The 22124-nt window shown below is 42.1% G+C and overlaps 1 protein-coding gene across 4 annotated transcripts in view; it reads right to left on the bottom strand.

Moving 5' to 3' along the window:
• RHOH (ras homolog family member H) overlaps positions 1–22124 on the bottom strand; it is a 45369-nt gene that overhangs the window by 17731 nt on the left and 5514 nt on the right. Inside the window, exons 2-3 of one of the 4 annotated variants that reach the window (XM_037064293.1) lie at positions 21071–21236; positions 17715–17800 (exon numbers count right to left, since the gene is read on the bottom strand). The gene's annotated coding sequence lies outside the window, so the exon portion shown is untranslated. Of the gene's footprint in view, positions 1–2536; positions 2548–17714; positions 17801–21070; positions 21534–22124 lie in introns of those variants that run through there. The other 3 variants (XM_037064292.1, XM_037064294.1, XM_037064295.1) reach the window with 3 other exon arrangements.

Genomic DNA, 22124 nt, shown 5'->3' on the forward strand with positions numbered 1-22124 from the left:
GGGGGGGGAGTTGGGGGGGGCGGGAATGAGTTCGTAATGACTGGCACTACCAGGACACTCCTGAGCAAAATTCTTTTTTTTAACTGTTTAATTCATTGCTTATGAATATGTAATGTTGCATTAAGTTCCAAATTCATAGAAGTCTGAAAAAATGTCAAAATATCTGCTTTTAATGGGCTTTAAACCAGACTTACTTTTAAAGAGCCTAATGGGGACAGAGGATAATTTAAAAAGTTAATATAGTTTAGGCTAAGCCTAGAGGTTTAAAAACTTTTTTTCTTACTTAGCTAATAATGTCTCTGACCCTCACTTTTTTCCTCTATCAGAAGAAATGGGAGCAGGGGGAGGGCTGGGTGGGTGGGATGGGATGGGAGTAAAAGACAGAAAACTGTTCTTGAACAACAATTAAAATTTTTTAAAAAAGAAGAAAGAGAAATGACTTTGTAGGGAGAGGCGATGTGACGGCCACACCAAGGCAGAAGGCATGGCTATACTTCACCATAATAAGGCTCCGGATAGCTGGGGCCTTAGAGAATAAAATCCTAAATTAGAGAAAAAAGAAGCAACATTCTGCTTATGAATGACCTCACATTCAGCTTCATTCCTACCCCACCCCCCAATTAAAATCTCAATGGACAAGTGCTATAATGAAGGCGGATGCAAAATGCTAAGACAAGGCAGAGGACAGGGTACTTACATCTTTGAGCAGGGGGCGAGGAAGAAGAGAGTGACACTCAAAATGGGTCTTGGAGGAGGGAAAGAAAATGGGAGTGGTGGGCCAGATTGGGACAGATGAGGTGGCGGGTGCCCAGGTGTGCACGGAGGAAGGGTCTGTGAATTTGGGGGCTCGAGGGTTGGCTTTTGTGGTTATAAAGCACAGGCGGGAGGTGACTTTGGGAAGCAGCACTTGGGCCAATTTGTAAAAAGCCCTTTTTCTCTGCGTTAAGTATAAAATAATCTCCAACCAGCCATCTTTTCTCATTACCTTTCCCCTCTCCCCATCTCCACTCCACCTAACTGTTGCCGCAACCTCTCCAGACCGTGTATCGTCCCCGAAGCCCTCCCCGCTGTTCCTGACTCAGTACATTACTGTTCTCTCCTGAAACATGACCTTCCCACTTTGACTCTTCCTGCCACAGTTCTATGTGCCCCAGAGCCCCGCTCAAATGCTACCTCCTCCAAGAGACCCTCCAGAAACTCCCAGCAAGCATTGTTTTCCCCCCTTATTTGAGCTCACATGTGATCTTTAAATGTTTTTATACTTCCTTTGTTGAACAGTCAATACATGCCTACAGTAAAATTCACGTGTGCAGAGTGAAACACAGGTCCCCTTCCTACGTTGCTGCCCTCCAGGGCCGCAGGCCATTTTCCCAGAGGCAACCATTGTGTTAGGTTTCTCGTGCATTTTCCCAAAGCTATGCATTGACATGCATTCACATGCATACATGAATGATGTGTATGACTAATTACCATACACACACACTTGTTTTTATGTACACACTACACATACTACGCTACATTCCCTGATGCTTTTCTCACTTAATAATATCATGAAACTTTTTCCTTAGCAGCCGATGTTGAGTTGCCTGATTCTAACCTCCTTTAGTACAGGACTAAGCAATTCCTCCTCCATTATAGATAAATCTGAAAATATATTGCCCTAGCTTGCGTAGCTCAGTGGATTGTGCATGGGCTTGCAAATTAAAGGATCGCGGTTCGATTCCCAGTCAGGGCACACGCCTGGGTTGCAGGGTGCCAGTTCCCAGCAGGGTATGCATGAGAGGCAACCATACATTGATGTTTCTCTCCCTCTCTCCTTCCCTTCCCCTCTAAAGATAAATAAAAATATTTTTAAAAGAGCTGTTTGAAAATATAAATATAATATTAAATACAAGTGGAAAGTCAATATTGCATGTAGAGGCAGCTTGCAGTGGTCAGAGGGTTGGACTGAGAATCAAGTTCGAATCCTACCTCCACCAGGAACTACATGACTTGCTCACCCATTTAGCCTCCAGACTTTGATGTTCTCATCGGTAAAATTAGACATTGAACTCGATTGGCTCTAAGGCCCCTCTAGTGCTAATATTTCATGTTTCTATGAAAGCAGCGGTTTCACAACTGCTGCTTGAGAGCAGATGTTAACAGAGAAGAGGGTGAGGGGCAGAGAGCTCAAAGTTCCTGCCACAAGTGACCTTCCCCAAGTCCCAGGCTTTTCCTGTACCTTGCCTTGCTTGCTCTCCCTTCTCCATCCCACACTGTGACCCAGGTGCATGTATGCGTCACCTTGGGCTCATCAGCCCAGCTGAACGCAGGGGTCCCCCAGCAGGTGTCTGTTTTCAAGAGTGCGTTCCCTAGCAACCACTCTAGATTTACACAAGAGAGAAACAGAATTTGGACCTCTACTCCTGGAAACGTGTCCAGTCCAATTTAGACTGCACCAGCATAATTTGTAACAGAGAGACCTAGGTGCCTGGCAATCTTCAGAGACTGAATGGAGAAGACACAGCCCATTTACAGACCTGAGCAGCAGAACGACTAGAAGGCCAAGGTGGCCAAGGGGCACACAGATGATTGTCATTTAAGCCCCACAAAATCCCTCTGTTCTCTAAGGCATCCTCATGGCTTTTCTGGACAAAAATGCAACCGTGGTCCACATCTCTCATCTGCCTCCCAAATGCCCACACCACAGACAGAAGTTCTCAGGTCTGATGGAAGCATCTCCTACAACCTTCAAACAACAAAAAAATCACTGACCAGATGTCCATGGAAGAGCAAGTAGTACCGGTCCCACAGGAAGGCTGCAGAGTGACCATCCGCTCTCGGCAGAGCGACTTGCACCTCTCCCCCAATCGCCCACTTCTCCTACCCGGAGTCTGAAGTTCCCCCTTTATGTCAAGTCTGTGGCTCCCCCGGCACAGCTGGTATCAGCATGTTTGAAATCCGCAGGCACGCACTTGCCATCCTTTTGTTTTTGCCTTCATTTGACTCCACTGGTTACATACAATTTGCCACGCAGGTTAAGTTTTCAAAGGGGAGAGAAAACACACCTCCTTTATTATTGAATTCCTTATCTTAGAAAATATTTAGTAATGTAGGGAAAATGACAACAAAGTTACATGAAAAAACTAGGTTCAAAACAGTATGTGCGATATGATCTTGATTTTCTATAAAAGTAGAGCGAGGAGAAAGGAAGTATATCAACATGTTCAACATGTTTTAACAAAAATTACACATTTTTCTCTTTCTTTGTGCTTACGTATATTTTCCAAGTTTCCTTATAGACATGAGCTGCTTTTATAACAAAAAAGTTGTAAATAACTCACGATTATTTATAAAAAGAAATACAAGTATGTCTTGCAGTTCCTTCCTGGGTAAAAATCGCATTTGCTATTATCACCAGAGAGTCACTTTGAAAAAAGTGTGGCACAGGAGGCCAGGCTCCTGGGCCAGGCTCCACTCCCGACTAAGACATGACCTTGAACAATTCCAGGACCTCCCTCCTGCCACAGTCACCTCCTCTGTCAGCGGAACAAGCGGGCCTTTCTGAATCTGTAAGTCCCCCTCCTATTCAATCTGATGCTCCTCATAGCAGGGCTCTTTCAGACACCCCTCAAGTTAAAAAAAATTTTTTAAGAAGAAAACTGGAATATTCCAGTGATTAGGATTATGCTGAGAGCATCCTGCTCAGCACACTAGAAAGATTCCTGGGGCAACTGAGACCCTGAGATACAAGGCTTCCCATGTCATAGAGGTGGGTGCCACTATCAGGAGCTGTGGGAATGTCTTTCCTCTTGTCACTGAGCCCCAAAGTGGTCAGGAACATGCAAAGCTTCGCTGGCTCACTTCCTCCCTACGATCTTGTGAGTGAGATCGGAATACAGGAAGTCCACTAGCCACGATTCTCTCTCCACTGCAATGCCTGGGGAACCACTGCAAAAGCACGCTTTTCAGCCTTGCTTGTTTCCTTCTTCCATGGATGACTGGCCCTCTTCTTTCTCACTGACACCACTGCATATAAATCCAGCTTCTCAGGAGATGCCTCTCTAGTCATCTTCATGTACTAAGCTACCCTCCTCCTGCTTTAGTGGTACAAGCCCACACGAAATTACTTTCAAGATACAATAGTAAGACTCCAAAAAGAATGACCCAGGACATCAGCATTAGCCAACCTTCTTAAGTCCATACTCCCAAAGTGAACTGAAATGCACCAGAAAATAACCCACCCCACCCTCCTCTAACTACCTGGGTCCACATTGTGCCCGTGCCTTTAACACTCCCACGGGCCATGCCGACACCCATCAGAAAGCTTCCATCTGCTTTGTCATTGCCAAAGCGCTTACCTGGTAAGATTAAATTTGAAAACCTCCCAGTGAACTCTTCAATGTTCTATTTCCTGTGAGGCTTTACTAGCCTGGCCCGAGGAGGGTGTGTATGTGTGTGTGTGTGTGATCAGGGACTAGAAAAGTGAGACCCACACTTGCTATTTTCCGAAATGAGGTCCCAGAAAACTTCACTGTCACAGAGGCAACTATCAGTGGGTGAACAGTGCCCCTCCTTTTTGCACCTCTGGACACATAATGAGATAAAGGGCTTCCTTGCTCTATCACATGAACATCTGTTATCTCGTTGTCTTCCGGCAGGGATGGTCTCCTGGCTGACTTGCAGTGTCCTCTCGAGGATGAGTCATCATCACTGCTACTTGTGCACAGAACTGAATGTTCAGGCCTCCGCATTTCAGTGGAAGAACTGTAGCTCAAAATCTTCTCATCAGACCCCCACAGCACAATTCTTGATCTGGGATAACCAAGAGGCCTGGCTCAGGGCAACCCTGCCCACAGGGAGATGGCCAGGGAGGCAGCTCCCCAGTCCATCAGCAGCAGACACCATCCCTGCTGCTAAGGGTCCCTGCCAGAAAGTCTGGCCCTTAGCCTTCCAAGCCAGCCGGCACAGCAAGCATCCAGCGTGTCCCCTTACTAGAAGGTACCCGCCTACGTGGGGTGGCATCGGGGGTGATGGGAAGTTCCTTCTCTGCTGAACATCTCCCCCACCATTGGAACAGCCCTTTCTCTAGAGGCTTGGGGCTTTGCTGAAATGCGAATGTCCCTGGAAGGCCAAGCCCTTTTTACCGGTTCCACTTTATATGAATGTGCTTCCAGTCACACTCTTTCCTTGAAGCCAGTTTTGATTGGAAGGGGAGGACATTTCACCAAAAGCAAAATCTGTGTACAGAGAGAGGTGAGACATTGGAAGATATATCCTGCTGGGCATTAATCCCATTCTCTGGGCTGTTTGCATCTAAATCTGGGTTCCCGCTAAAGCAGAAAGCAGTGGTGGCCTACCAGTTTCCTGTATTGTCTGTGGATTGATGGTCTAACCTCTCAATAACATCATTCATGTGCTCATTCCTTCAATACGTACTGGGCACTCTGCGTCCGGCCCAGGGGACAAAGTAAGCTGAGGAATGCTAATCCATCCCAAAGTCAAGTGTCCCCTGAGTGAATAAGGATCACCTGTGTTTATAATGCTGCTCATGACTGAGGTGTTAAGGAAGCATTTAATGTTTACTCACTCCCTTTGGTACCCGTCCCACAGTGCTATGAAGTGCCATTAGCCCTGGGAAGCATCGTTATTCACAACTCAAGATATAGCCAGGGGGGCGAAGCTGCTGATCCCCAAATGTGACCATCATCAAAATCACCCTGAGAGGCTGTTTCAAATGTGTTCCCAGGCCCCCCATGGGGCCATTCTCACCCAGTGGGTCTGGGAAGAACTGGAGAAACTATTTTTAAAGCGCTGAGATGACTCAGACGCACAGTCAGACTGGAGAGACACTGGGAGACGGCTAAGCTCAGCTTCCTCAGCAGCTTTTCATCTGAGTTTCACAATTTGGGAAGTAAGGGCTATTACATGATTATTTTCATTTTACACGAGAAGCAGCTTCCACACCAAAAAAAAATCAGCTGAAAAAAGCTAAACAAAAAATATCTCTCCTTCTCTACTTCCCTTTTCATCTAGTATAAACAAAGCAATAGACTTTCCATAATTGATTAGCTCATAAACAATAATTTTTGACAGCGCTGTTTTGGAAACCTCTTTTGGTCTTTGCAACGCCGGAGTAAGAGCCATCCAACAGCTGCTTTGAACCTAATAAAACTTCCCCATGACATCAACCAATGTCTTTCTTCATCACTTCATTTTTGCCATTAAAAATAACATTAAAGATAGTACTTTAAGGGGCATGACAACCATACACTGAATGGACTCTGGATACCAAGTCCAACTGTAAAAAGATATTTTGAAACAGTCAGGGAAATATGATTATGGATCGGGCATTTGAAGATTCCAAAGGATTTCTGCCCATTTTGTTGGGTGGAATAATGGCAGCACGGCAGTGTAAGAAATAGTCTTGATTTTAGAGATGCAGAGCGTACGTGGGTGAAGGGGCCTGATATCTGAGATGTACGTTAAACCACTTCAGTGAAAGAAGGCAAATACACGAAACAAATATAGCCGTATCTTGGCAATTGCCAAATTTGGGTGATGGGCCTATGGGGAAGTTTAGATGTGTTCATAATTTTTATTATAAAACAACTTTTTAAAAAATCAACAACTTCACTTACCCAAAGCGCCATTTTTCCCTTGTAAAGGCAAGTTCTCAGTGCTTATAAAAACAGATTGCCAGTAAGCATGATCATGTATCAGATGTCCCCTGTATCCCTGTTTTTTCTAATCTTCTTCAAATAGGTATGTTTTTTTTCTTTAACTAATGGTCATAGAATATACTTATAATAAAAATTTTTTGTTTACTTGAAATTTAACATGTAACTGGCATTGTGTTTTTCTGGGTTTTTTTTTTTTGTTTTTTGTTTTGCTAGATCTGGCAACCCTGCACATGGAAAGAGAGGGAAAAAAGCCCTAATGAAGAGTCAGGGTATCTGGGCTTGATTTCATCTCTGCTGCTGGCCTTGGAACCAGGAGCAAGCTACTCACCTTTTCTGGGCGTGCCTTTCATCATTCATAAAACTACAGGGTGTCATTCCAGCTCAAAATGCTATGAAATATGGATACTACTCTTATTCCAGCCCTGTGCATAGAAATGCCTTTTAAACAAGTATACCTAAGTGACCGCTTCTCTTCAAGGGAATGTTAAGCGGGAAATTCAGTAAAGCAAAGGCATGTGGGTAGGACGAGCCACCCCCAGCATCACTCACTGAGTGCCTCCCGGTTACCAGATCCCGAAGCATTGTATCCTCACAATCCCACCACGGTAGAGAATATTTTTCCCATGCTGCAGATGTGATGATGGAGGCCCAGAGAAATTAAATAGCCTGTTCCTGGTTAACTTCAGAGCCCTGAGCTTTACATGCAGAGGGGCTCAGACACTGGGAGGCAGAAGAAAACTGGTGGACGGCTTCTTGCTCTTAAGTCAGCCCTTTTGATTTTTCTCTTGCAAGTGAAGCCCCCTCATGTTGGGTATATTTATGTTAAAATACAAACACAGTGGATTTTAGAACTGCAAACAAAACCGAATTTCCAGCTACTTATTGGTTCCCATTTCATCTATTGATATTTATCTATTTACTTAATAAACCAGCTTTTCTCCACTGCTTCCTAGATACACAGTCCTTACACTGGACATTGTAAGAGATTTCCTGCTCTCCGGGAGTTTAGGTTATTTTGGAGGCAAGATATAGATGCTTGAGTCAGACAACGAACAAGTAAAGACACTGGGTACACCTAGTTACTTAATTAGATACACCAAAGAATGGAAACTAGCCAGAAACAACAGAAAGAGGATGGAGGCCTGCATGGGCAGGGGACCCTGCAAATAACTTGTGGAGGGCCAAGGACTTAATCTGGGCTGTGAAGAGAGGGAGCTGAAAAGGTTGGAGAGGCAGGAAAAGGTCTTCCTGACAAGTGGAACCACCTAAGAATCCCAGAGGAAGTGACTTTGAACAGTCTTGCAAAGAAAGGAGTGTGAAGGGTAACAGGAGAGGGAACTGGATATGCAAATGCCAGAAGACTGAGACCCAAGATGTGTATATAACTGAGGAGTGGCAGGAGATGAGAATGAGAAGTTGGACCTGGTGTCTTTATAGAACTGGAAACTACCAAAGGCTTTGGTGTGGGGTGATATGCTCAAATTGGTATTTGAGGGTGATTGGTCTAGCTGTAAAATGTATGTTAGGTATAGTATGGTCTGTTCCATTCAATATAGTCTGTTCCATAAAACATGTTAGGTACAATATAGTCTGTATATATGCATGTACATGTATACATATGTATATATGTATGCACATATACATATATTTTTGTACATATGTATACATATGTATTTTGTAGATTTAATGGAACAGACTACACTATTCCTAACATATGTTTTATAGCTAGACCAATACCCTCAAATACCAATTTGAACATATTACTCAAATGCTGTGTGTGCATGTGTTTGTATAGAGAGCACCCAGTGTCCTAATACACAAGGATGAATAGGACACAGTACCTACTCTTAAGAAGTTTACGGTCCAATAAGACCAATGTTACAGGATAGTATGAATTGTTCATTAATTTAACTATTACATTATCTGTAGCAGACATTGTTAGTGTCCATCGATATTCTACTCAATATCCATGCCTCTCTTTGTCATCAGTAACAGAATCCAATTTTGTTTGTGAGATATAGTTCAAACCCTCAGAAAAAGGATCATGCTTCGGCTAGATCACTACTTCTCAACATTTTTGTTTTCATTATCACCGCCCTTAACCACTTTTAGATACTTTTTTGCCAAAATGAATGCATTTATGATTTGCATAGTAAATATGTCTTTTAAACTATTTGAAAGTCAATTATTTCTAAATTGAATAGTTAAGAAGCATAAGGAACACATGCTTCTTAAAGGATCCCTCTAGGAATCTTTTCATGTGTTAAAAATTTTTAAGCAATCATCTATATTCATCCTTTGTTTTATATTTAATTTAAATTCTGATACCAGCTAAAGCTAATTCTCTCCTATTTTAAACACGTAAACCATTCACATACTATTCAATAACTTTAATAACTTAGGAAATGTATCTCATTGGAAGTGATTCTCTACGGCTTACCCAGGTTCAAGATAAAGGTCTAAAGCTAAAGATCCTCCAAATCTTAAAAGACAAAATTTAATTATCAGTTTAGGGCTTTCAAAGCATTAGCTTTCCTTCAAACTGTCAAAATAATCCTCACAGCAAAATCATCTTACTAATTTCATTACTAACCTCACACCATAAAATGACTTTCTTTTAAGAAGAGTTTTGGCCTTTTTTAAATAAAAATAATACATGCTACTTAAAGAAAAATACAGGAAAAAATAAAAAATATTTTAAAATATGTAATCTTATATTCTAAATGATAGCTTTCAACATTAGCTTATCTATCTTCATATTCTAAATTCATGTATAAAATATATATGTCTCTTTAAACAAAAATATAGAATTGTATACTCTGATTTTTTCACTTACATTTAAATGTTTAATATTCTAATGAATATTTAATAAACTGACATGTAATTTATTTAATTAATACATTTCTATTAGATATTTTAGGTGGTTTTTAGGTTTCTCTCTTCTAAAAGAAAGCCACTGTTGGAAAGCTTTGCTTCTATAATAAAACACCTCTTATTTTTTTCTCAGGAATAATTCTCATTCCTTTATAGGTCGGGTATAAAACAAAAGCAACAAATGAACAAACAAAACTAAGTCATAGACACAGATGACAGAGTGGGGGCCACAGGGGAACGGGGGTGAGAGGAGGGCAAAGAGAGTGAAGGGACCGGATCATGGTGACGGAAGGAGCCCGGGCTCGGGGGTGTGAGCGCATAATGACGTACACAGATGTTGCACTATAAAGTGTACACCTGAAGTGTATTAATGTTACTAACCAATGCCACCCCAATGAATTTAATCTTAAAAACTGCCTGTGATATCAACTTTAAAACATACACAAAAGTAGAGATAATGCATGTATTAAATCCATTGTTTGTCATCCAGTTTCAACAGTTATCAACTCACATCCAGTCTCGTTCTGCCTCTCTCTACTCAGTTCCCCCATCTTACTCCTCCCCAGCTCACGATGGAGCTGAAGAAAGCCCCACATATTGTATCACTTAACTGGTCAACATTTTAATGTGTATCTCTGAAAGACAAAGACTCTCCTTTTCCAACACAGCCTTAGAACACTATAGTTTATCAAATAAAATAGAGATAATTTTACCTTTAATCTTTTCCTTACTTCATAATTTTATAAAAGTTCACTGATTTTACTCTAGAATTTTTGTACACAGCCTTTGAAGAAAGTTTTGAAAATATAAATGAAGAGAAATACAGTTGAATCTTATAACTCATACCTATCACACTCAATATTATAGCATAAAATATATTCTGGAAATATTTTAAAATTTATTTTTATAAAATTAAATCATATAATTTTATAACTTGATACTTTATTATAAAAGTCACTTCATGTCAACAAATATTGACTGACATTACTTTCCAAAGGTGTATAATATATAGTAATTTATTTTATCCAATACCTTAATGCTGGATATTTACATTGAGTGAACTCTTTTCCCAATGTAGTAATTAATTAAATACATACCGAACCCCTATTGTACGCCAGACACTGTATTTGGCAGTGAAGAGACAAAAGTGAAACACACACACACACACACACACACACACACACAGGAATAATTCTTAGAAGTAGTCAAAGACTATGAACATTTTAAGGTTATTCAATCATGCCACCCAAGTACTTGCAATTTTTCTGAAAAAAGGCCTTCCTAAAGCCATCCAAAAATGATTTAAAATAATAATTTAGAATGAGAATATTAAGTGGCGAGAACAAGGGATCATTCAACTCTTTTCTGACTGGCTGGTGAAACTCTATAAATTGTACTTTGGCTAATATTCTATACAAAAGGAAAAACTTGAAAACAATTTTAAAGATCCCAATAACACTCTAGAAGATCATGAAGGTAACTGAATTTGTTTTGTTATTTATCCTGTATTTTACCTTAGTAATAATTAGTTAGAGATCTGGTGTTTAAGAATTGTTAAGCACTCTCAAAATTGGCAAAGAAGTGAAAAATAATTATAATTAGTACATAAAATAGTGAGCTACATATCTGTTGAGAAATAAAACCAGTCATGGCCAAATATAGAAAGTAAGAAGCACTAACATGTAAATCCCAGATAGCATGAATGAGTGTAGGAGACTTTCCGAAGTCTGATCATTTCAGCCTTTTAAAGGACCAGTAAGTGGAAGCTTTAAGATACTCTAACTTCATAAGATTAGTTGGTCACAGATTGAAAAAAAAGTGAATGTGAACTTAGGCTGAAAAGGCTGGTGATTTTTTTCCGTGAGTACAATTGCACAATCTAGTTTTTAAACTGAAAACCGCAGGAGTCCGGGCACTATTGGCAGAGAAACTTCTCTTTCTCCTTCCATGTGCCGGGTCTTCCCTGCATGGCCTGTCAAATGGGTCGCCCTTGGGGAAATCCAAAACTATCGGTTGGGGTTTCGGACTTTTGATCTACGTTTTACATAGAATTTCTCTGCCACAGTAAAAAAAAAAATCCATGTTTCCATGGCTCTAGAATTTAATAGAGACATTGCCTCAAGCTACATTTTTAAATTGCTTTTCCTGAGATGCAAAGGATGAAAAAAAGAGAAGATAGCTTTAGGACTCAGAAGAGACACCATCGTTGCCCTTTTTTAAAAAAAAATGAATGAACTCTATTTATTACTTTTTTTTAACTTAAAAAAATTATTGTTCAAGTACAGTTGTCTCCACTTCCCCCCACCCCTCCAATCAAGTGATCTTCTTAAGCATCAGCTGAATTTCTACTCCATCAGGAAGCAATGTTTAAGCTTCTTTCTACAGATTCGCACATTTGGGAGAGCCAGCACTAAGATGATAGCATTTGTAATAGGTAAAAACTTAACTATTTATGAGTAAAACGTGTGCTTAATTTAAAAGCCATATGGCACATTGGCTGCACTGTACATGTATTACTATTATATTTTTAAACTCAAGATTATTACAGATATTTATCTGCTCTTACCAGGTACTCTGTGTATAGGAATATAGTGACACTACTATTTTAGCAGATGTAGGAAATTGTGGTACTGGCAATAAGTAAGGCTCTCTACCTTTTCCCCTCCCATTTTCTGTACATATGTCCAACACTCCCTTCTAGTCCCTCATCGCAACCAGAGGAAGAAAGAGAGAAAGACTATCAATATAAATTTCAGCAGGTTACTATCCAAAGATATTGGAGCTCAAGGAAAATCAGGTTTGGTATAAAAGAACCAAATATATATACACAATATATACCAAACAGGATTTCTAGACCTTTTAAGGGCTTTTGCAACTGATGGCAGTAGTTTTACATTACTTAAATTTGAGTCAAAATATAAGGCTTTCCTTTTACTTGTTAGAATAATCACAGGCATTCTTACACTTCTCAGGCATGGTTGAGATCATTTTTAGCTCATGTTGGATCAAGGACAGGCAGAATTTTCTTGTGGCAACTGAGGAAAAGGCCCTTGGGGAGCTGTGTGTGTTTAGAAGTGCTCAGGAACAAGAGTGGGGAAAGCGAAGGAAAAGTAGGGGTCCTGCCCAAAAGAAAGGATCCTTGAAAAGAAAGGAAACGCATCAGGGAGAGAAACATGCCGGTCCATCTCCTGTATCAGAAACTACGTTACTCTGCGTAATGACAAAGCAGGAGAAGCTGTCTCCAGGAGACAAGAGGGGTAGAGAGTTCGCTGCTGGTTTGGTGTACATGGAACATTTCTGTTTCATGGACTGTAACTGAAGAAACTATGATACAGTACTACTGCTCAAATGCATTGAAAACTACATTGAACACATTGAATTGAAATTTTCAGGAGACCTAGTCATGGATGTACAATAATTAAAATGGTTGTAGAAGTTGAGGTGCTCTCATTACTTGAGTATATTTGTTATAGGTTTTCCTTTGGCCTCAAAGGTTTATAATTCTTGCATTATAAGACCAAGAATCATAATCAAGGCCTGAATCATATTTCACAATTTATTTAGCCAGTTGCACATACTTTTTCTCTGAAGGGTTGCAGATGTGGTCTCCTCTATCTCCCCACTCTCCGACCATGACAGGGTCACACAATCTTATCAGTGACAACAGAGTTGGCTAATTTAGACAGACAGGTTTGGGGTAAATCATGCCTTGCCCGAGCCCCTATCACAGTCCAAGTGGACAGGAGATTAGCAAGTCATGAGCTTTCATCCCAAAACACTCAGTGGCTCAAACTGCAAGTCAGGTACCCACTAACGGAAGATGGCTAACTGGGCTTCCACGGTCTAAAGGCTACACAGGAAAAGGACTATCTTCAAGGTCAATCAGGGCCCAAACAGGTGTTCACCTTCAGTTAGGAAAGCCTACAGCTTACACTGAGAAGCAAGCACGTTACACGCTGTCTACACCCTTTCGCCTCCGAAAGCATCTGGCTGGGTCCCCAGCACGCGCTGAGGGGTGGCAGACGGCCCCACACCGCTCCCTACGCCCTGCAGCTGGCCAGACCGGCATTTCCAACCTGCCTGCGGGGCTTGTGCTAGCCAGGTACCACGCGGCAGAAAATAAGACATGAAAGTAGAATCTTGAGGGATGGCTTTCCCAAGGAGGAACTGCCCCTGGCTTAGCACAAGAGAGTTCTGAGTGAAGGACCTAAAATGGCCACGTGTTCTCTGAAAAGAAGCAACCGTAGCCCCCGCATTGGCTTGAATTCAGAATCCTGTGCTGTGAAACGACACACATCAGCCATCTTGTTCCCATTTCAGTCATCAGCTGAAGAGTCAGCGCTTCTCTTAAGCAGCTAAATCCAACACCAGCAGTAACCAGAACTTTCTCAACATCGGCAAGGCCTCCTCAGCTGCACTGACTGCCTCTGGGCGGGAGTCACTCATCTGAGGCCTCTACCAGGAGCCCATGGGTGGGCTTCAGAGGACCCCTAAACCCCTCAAACTCCAAATGTGCATTTCCTGTGTGGGCGCTTTTTCTCAAGGAGAAGGTCTTTGGTTCTCATCAGACTCTCCAAGGAACGTGTGACCAAAAATCAGTTAGGAAACACTTCTCCAGGTGTATGTCAATCAGTTCATGAAAAACTGTGTGTGAAGTGGGGACAGGACAGTCAGCGGCTGCTTGTGGAAGGCGTCACACCCTGTCCCTCCACCAGACCCTGAGCTGCACCTCCAGTGTCTCTTGGGAGACAAGTGACACTGATGATAGGTACCGTGAAAACCTTTTAAGGTAAGAGAATCATCTTCAGTGTAAAGCTGGAACAATTCAAGATCTTAAAGGCTGTTTGAGAGCTTCTGCTTATCACTGAAGTTCTCCCGAAGCCGGGTGAAGTCGGTACCTCAGCACCATGGCTTCTAAAAACCATGGTGTCATTGCTCTCGGTGTTTATTTCATGGTGTGCTGTTGTTACGGCACGCGTCTCACCACAAAAGGTCTATATATTAAGTATATTTCATCAACAATTGGACTTTGTTTCCTCCCTTCCCAAAACGGTTTCTGGACAAAGCACTGTGTCTTCTACCCGAGTCCATTCCTGATCGCCACCTCCCAGTGGTTTGTAACAGACTGTCTGTGGGTCTTAGACTCTCCCCATGACCATTTCTCTCGGTGCTACCAGCTTGTCATTCCCCCGTTCACAACCTCCTTCACTTGGTCCAAATGCCTGTGTAACTGTGCAAGGGCATTTCGTGGTACAAATGATGCTCCTTTAAGGAGTATAAGTATAGCCTCCTGTTTTTAGTTTGTTTCTACCGATTTAATCAATAACCTGTCCCTCTGGACTTCCTCTGTTGTCACACTCCTTTTACATCATAAACGCTCAGACCCTAAGCTTCAAGGTTACAGCCTCATTCCCAGCACACATGCACACACACACAGATACACGTGCCCTGGGCCAAACCAACCCATTACCTCTGATGCTTCTGAAAGTGTGACCAGCAGACCATTCATAACAGAATCTTTATGGGGTGGGAGGACTTGTTAAAATGTATATTCCTGCCAACCCATGGGCCAATAGGATCAGAATCCATGGAGGTGGAATTTAGCAAGCTACATTTGTTAACATGTCCCCCATCCGTCCAGATAATTCTTAAATACTCTAAAATTTAAGACCCTTGATGAAGAGAACCATTTCCTGTCTGGTTTGAGCCCTTTGGTTTTCAGGGATCTCAGTGAAACTACACATCCATCTTGCTCATCTCTGAGATCAGCATCTCCCTGTCACTTCCTAAGAAATGTTCTCTCTCTCACCTTTGCTAGTAGCCCTCCTATAGGCTATTTCTCAGCCTCTGCAACCCACCTTGGCAAGTCCTCAGTACCCAACCACTCACTTCTTCCCTCGTCCTGCACTGCCCTAAAGAAATTCCCTTAGTGTCTATCATGCCAGACTACCTGGACCCAGACTCCCTTCACGACGCCCTGCCCAGGGATTCACAGGACATGTTTGCCTATAAAAGGCAGGCTCCCACCTGGCCCATAAAATGCCTCCTAGCTTTCCTCTTAAATATTAAAATTATTTAAGATCACTTATATACAGGCTTTCTCTACATTTTTAATTTTTTAAAGATTTTATGTATTTATTTTAGAGAGAGGCCAAAACAGGGAGACTATGAGGGAAACATCAATGTGTGGTTGCCTCTCATGCACCCCTTACTGGGGACCTGGCCCATAACCCAGGCATGTGCCCTGACTGGGAATCGAACTGGTGACCCTTTGGTTTACAGGCTTGCACTCAATTCACTGAGCCACACCAGACAGGGCTCTACATTTTTTAAAGCACGCACACCACTACTACAATAAATGAAGTGAAAACAAAATTCTACTATTTTACCATCCTGATACACCATATCTACTCCCATTTAATCCTCACTCATAATGAAACTGAAATGTAAGTGAAATTCTAATTTATTTATTTATTTATTTATCATTAGAGGGGAAGAGAAGAAGAGAAGGAGAGAAATATCAATGTATGGTTGCCTCTCGTGAGTCCCCTGCTGGGAACTGGCCTGCAACCTGAAATGTAAGTGAAATTTCTAACTGTGATTTCTAATTTAACACCATATCAAATATATTTTTATAACTACCATAAGTATGACCTTCCATCACTACAAAATATTCTGTGAAATGAATGCTGCCAAAATTGCTATTGCTTATTTAGGTTATTATCAGATTTTGCTGCTATAAATGATAGTAATTGAATGTGTTCACACGTTATTTTCTCCTTCTTTGAATTATTCATTTAGAGAAAATTCCCAGAGATAGAATTAATAGATCCAAGTGTGTGAGTATTTTAATGGCTCTTGACACATATTGCCAAGTTGCCATATTTGTGTTTTACACAATTCCTTGCTGATAATGTTTAATAGGTTCTCTTCCAACATAAAAAGTTTGAGATGCCTTATTTATAGTGTTTGCCAATTTCTCTGGTGTAGACACTCCTCCCGTGACCAGTTTCAAGCTACCAACATGAAATCACTGAATGCAGGCTGGAAAGAGATGCTCAGTAGCACACCATGAAAGAATCTTTCTATCCTACAAGTAAAATGGAGTAAATAACGTCAAGAGCAGAGATAATACTGAAATGTAGTAAGTGATTAGGAACTAATGAGTTCTGAGTATTTATTACCTTTATTTTTAATGAAAGTTAATCAACTGAGTTATATAATTTAATTTTAATGGTGAATATGTTTAACAGCTAGCTTGCAAATTTTCTGGAAATATTATAATCAGCTCTTGCAAGCAAGTACAGGCAGGCTCCTGTACACCACCACAAATACCTCACTTGATATTTCACAAAAACACACCTTTTTTATTTTTTTAAGCCACTTGAAAATTCACCTTATTCTCATCTGTGTCACAAACAACAGCCATGCTTTCAGGGTAGCTGACTATGCAAATACACAACAAATAAAATACAGTGTACATAAAAGATAAAATGTATCTGTGTCCATTAGTTCTGTCCACAATCCCCCTACACTCTTCATGCATTCATCTTACTAGCATTTTCCCATGAGGTCACCTATAAAACCCACTCAGTCATTTATTTACTCAAACAATGGCTGAATAGATGACTACATGCAGTTGTCATGGCAAATGTCATGAGAACCCTATTACACGTTACTTAACCACTGTCTTCCTGGGTGTTCTTTTCTACGAAACAGGGAAGAGGTCACTGCTGACTTCATTTTTGCGAGAAGCTAAGTGTAGAGATAACAAGGCTCTAAGAAGCAATTGAGCATTCCGTAATGTTTTGAAATTCTCTCCCCGGAGTAATTCATTAGTGTTCTGTTTTACTGGAAAAGAGAAATTGGGAGGGTGATTTGGCACTTTCTCCATGGAAAGCAAATTCCTTTTTTTGGACTCCCCTGGCGTGATAATGAAGAGCCTCGCATGTGTAAAACACTTTAGAACTTTTCAAGTGGCATCCCACCCGCGCATGCTAAAACATAAATATGGCTGACAGGAACTCTCTGCATGCTCACACCCTTGACTCAGTCATCCCACTCCCCGGAGCGCTCCTCAGAAATCAATTCAAAACAAAGGAAAATACTTCTGTGTGGCCATTTAATCTCAATAGAGGGAAAATCATTCTGTCTTATCTCAGCACTTACTCAACTTACCATCTCTGTGCTTGGGGCCCTGGGAGGAGAGCTCTGGATTGGTGACTCCTGATTGCTCATCTGTGGAGCAGCTGCCTCCAAGTCACCTGGGGGGAAGAGTTTGTTCTTGTTATCACATGGACTCCTGAACCCCACACCAGGGCTGGGATGTGACACAGAAGAATTGACGGTTTTTAAAAGCTGCCCAGGTGGTTTTAGGAATGATGATTCTGGGCCAGAGCCAGACAAATCCATTGACCCTGAACAACTGTCCACATCAGGGAAACAGAACGGCACCGTATACAAAGTATCCAGAAGTTGCTCAGGGCATTCGAGCAGCTGCTTGAGTCAAATGACTAAAGAGCTAGGAGGAGACTTTGTTTCTGGCAGCCCCCCACCTCCCTCCGTGCACCCTGTCCATCGTCCACCGCCACACTGCCTGCCAGCACGCTCCACTTGGGAGCCCATCCCGACTCGGGTCCATCCCTTTCCATACACAAAGCCCCAAACTCCCCTCTCTTACGTTGTCAGTGGGGCTCTAGAAGGAAAACAGTATTACCACTTGACTAAAGTAGTATGCACATACAGATGAGAATCTCCTGCACAATGAACCTACAGGCCATATTTGAATTTTTTAAAGGGAGCTTACTAACCCAAAAGAATCTCTGCTCTGGAGAGTAGCACAGAAAAGCAGGATACTTCTTAATCTTGGCTTTCACTCAGACCCCAAGCATCTAGAACCCAAATAAGCACTTTGGGCATTCATTGTGAAAATGGCCCCATCTCTTGAATAGAGATGAATTTTTAGCTATGCCTTGTTAGAACTAAAATTAAAATAAAACTAAATAATGTAAGCTGACCAAGGAAGGTCACACTCTCTCTGCCTCTAATTCCGAGCCCTTTTGTAATTCCACCCAAAGCACTAAGACAGACATGTCTGCCACAGATGGCCAAAATAACACGGAAGTCACTCAGAAAGTTATCTTATAGTCCGAGATTCCGATATGGAAAGGCTCAAAATATCGGTTTCTAATCTTTTCTCTTTTTCACATGCACCATCCCTATAACACACCCAACTCTGTACCTGCTCCATACCTGGTGCTCAGAAAAATATTCATTCCCAGCCTCTGCCCATCGGCCCCATTTGCCTTACAGGTATCTCATTCCAAGGCCAGGGACGAAATCATTCCAGTGTCCCCAGCTAAGGCCTTAATAAGAATCATACCAGTGACATTTATTGAGAGTTAATTTTATGCCAGGCACTAGGCTAAATGCTTTACATATTTTTATTTCACTTTATCCAAAAAACAACCCTCTAATGTAGGTATTTTCAGTTATTATTACAACTACTTCACAGTGTTCTTTTTAATCTGAGGATTTAAGAAGTTAAGTGACGTGCCCAAGTTTCGCATGGCTCAGAAGGGAGAGACCAAGGCTTCGACACAACACAGTCTGGCCCCGAAGTCTGAGCTCTGTTCGCCATGCTGTATTTCTGTTATTACGTGGACACAGAGATTTCATGGCCCAGGAACGTAAAGTGCTCCAAATCATTAGGAAAAGAGTGGCAGAAGGTCCAGACATCTCTTTCAGATATGCAAAGGAAGTAACACGTTTCATGCAATTTTTGGACTGGGTTTTTTTTTTCTCCTCATCTCAGGACATATTTTTGTTGCTTTTAGAGACAGGGGAAGGGAGAGAGAGAGAGAAACGTTGATGTGAGAGAGAAGCATTGATGGGCTGCATCGTGTAAGCACCCAGATGGGGGATTGTGCATGCCTGGACTGAAAATCCAAGCTACTACCTCTTGGTTACCAGACGATGCTCCAACCAACTGACCAGCCAGGTCTGGACCGCCCATTGAAGGACAGAGATTTTCTTGACATCAGCGAACCCACTTGTCCTCCCAAGAGCAAGGTGACTTTAATTACTAGATGATAAAAGAGCCTCCTTAAAATGTGGTAACCAGAAAAATGGAGGCCTTACAGGTACCCCAAGACACACAACCCTTGCTCTACATAAATGGGGTACTATAGGGAGACAGTAGAGGACAAGTGGGGGGTGTAGATGTGGAGATGCATAAAGCAGCTCCACAGACCAGGGGGCAAGGGTCTTGGGGCTCCCACCGAGTTCCCTGCATGCTGTGAAAGCTGAGAGACAGACACCTGAGGACAGGAGATCACTGGGAAACTGCTCAAAAGAGTCTGCTCCGCTCAGCAGCCTCTGACGGTTCTCCATAACCGTCTGCGTGTTCGTCTTCCAGGCTTATTTCCTGCCAGTGTGTAAAACAGACTTTCTGCATTTCTTGGGCCAGTCTCCTCAACTGGACGGTCATCTCCTCCTCAGCCTCACCTTCGTGCCTTTGCCCACACAGTCCCCTCAGGGTGAATTAACCCTCTTCTCCTTCTACTCGAAGCTCCTATCTTTCCAAGGCCCGTGTCTGCCAGACTGTGCCAATGTCAAACACCCTTCTCAAAACTCCTGTAACTCCCACAGCGGTGCCGCCCCATTCCTCCCTTCATTCCCACCTCACACTGCCTCCTGAATTTTACTTCTTACAGGACTACAAAATAATAGGGTCCTTCAAATATAAAGAATTTAGAAATTCTTTGTATTTATCTCACATCCTTCACAGCACCAGCTTAGAACGTAGAATTGATTATCGGCCTCTTGCTTTTAACTTTAATGTCAGTTTTTATAAAGCACCTAATTACCTAACACTAGTGATTTCCCAAATTTTATTTACTTACAACCCGGGCTACCAACAGGCACCTCCCAGCAATATGTGAGACAGAAAAGCTAGACATTCCAGATCCAAATCTACACCATTTGGATTTTGGTTCTTTCTTTTCTGAATTAGAAAATTTTAAAACTCCTATTTGCAAAACTTTGGGAATCCTTAGATTTACTTCATCAAGTATAGGGTGATATTTATACTACCCATTTTTTAAAATGTTGACCTAGAATTGACATACAGTATTATATTAGTTTCAGGTGTACAACACAGTGATTAGACATTTATGTAACTCATGAAGTGACCGTCCCCAGCGAGCCCATCTGACACCCTATGAGCTTTGCCCAAACTCGAGCTCAGTCGTAGTTGATCACAAACACACCCATTCCCTAGGAGAATGTCTGAAAAACCCAAATCCAACTACTATAACATGAATTGTTTCAAAGACTATGTGCGTCACGTTAGGACCTGGTGGGGGAACAGCTGGACGTCAGAGCAACCCCGATTCTTCCTATAATGCCATCCCATGCTTTACAACAGGCAGAACAGGACAATTGGTATGTTTGGCCTAGAGTAAAAGCTAAATAAAATTAGAAAGACTTCTTTTTATACCAAAGACATATTGTTAAAGAAGCAAAAGTCTTACCTGTTGTAGAATGCCGAAGCCATCCTCAATACCAAAATGACTGCCTCCGGATGTTAGAGCTGCTCGGGGCAGGTAAGTAGAAACAAAAGCAGCCCAGCCCTTCGGCTGCGATGGTTTCCTTCTAAGGTCCACCTTTCCTTTCTCCCCAACAAATGAGTGGTTCACACTGGAAGAACAAAAAATGTCAGAGGTAGGCAGGTAAAAACTCCAGCCCAAGACGGTTGGGTGAATATGCGTGGTGACTGGGGCACCAGGAACCATCCGAATGTGACAAAAGAGGTTAGCGAGTTCCTGTGTATAAGTCAGTTTCCTGTAGCCGGCTTCTCCAAAGAAGGGGTTTCATCTGTGTGGGGTTTCGTGGTATGTGTGTGTGTGTGTGTGTGTGTGTGTGTGTGTGAGCGAGCGCACAGGCGGGCCTAAGTGCACACGTGCGTTTCTCTCCATGACAAAGTGAAAATTCCCCAGATAAGAGGCAGGCTAAGACCTTGGCTGTGTAGCTGGGTCTGTGTTTAATATATCAACCCTCTTGGGCCATTTCTCCTCCCCTGTCTCTCCATTTCCCACCAGCAAATCACCCACATAAAACAGGAAAGAAAGAGTGAGAAACCAAGGTGATTTCTTAAGGATGTGAAATAAAGCAGAAAAAAAGAAGAAAAAGTCCACTCCACTGACTGGTCTTGGTTAACTTAAGCTTAGGAAAAAGCACTTTAGAACTTACAAGTCAGCCTAACGAACACACTATGGGGCGAAACCAGGAGGTGGGTGGTTTGCTTTGCTTTCCTTGATTAGTAACTACCAAATAATAAGCAAAAAAACAGACTCCGCCATAGCAAGAGCTCAAGCAGCCGTGCCACGCATTCACCCTTTTATAGACCAGCACCTGTGCTGTCAGGGATGTGACGGCGAGTTGTTTTCAGACTCAGAGTTTCATTATTTGCCTTCAAACACAAATTTACATGTTTTGTCCTCCAGTGCAATCCAGGTGTTGAAACGTCTGCATTTAGATGATGGCTAAAGTGCCTCACCTGACAAATTCGACTTTCATGCTGTGTTC

Source organism: Sturnira hondurensis, unplaced genomic scaffold (assembly GCF_014824575.4).
Source record: "Sturnira hondurensis isolate 20B ecotype Veracruz unplaced genomic scaffold, ASM1482457v3 Scaffold0015056, whole genome shotgun sequence".
NCBI lineage: Eukaryota > Metazoa > Chordata > Mammalia > Chiroptera > Phyllostomidae > Sturnira > Sturnira hondurensis.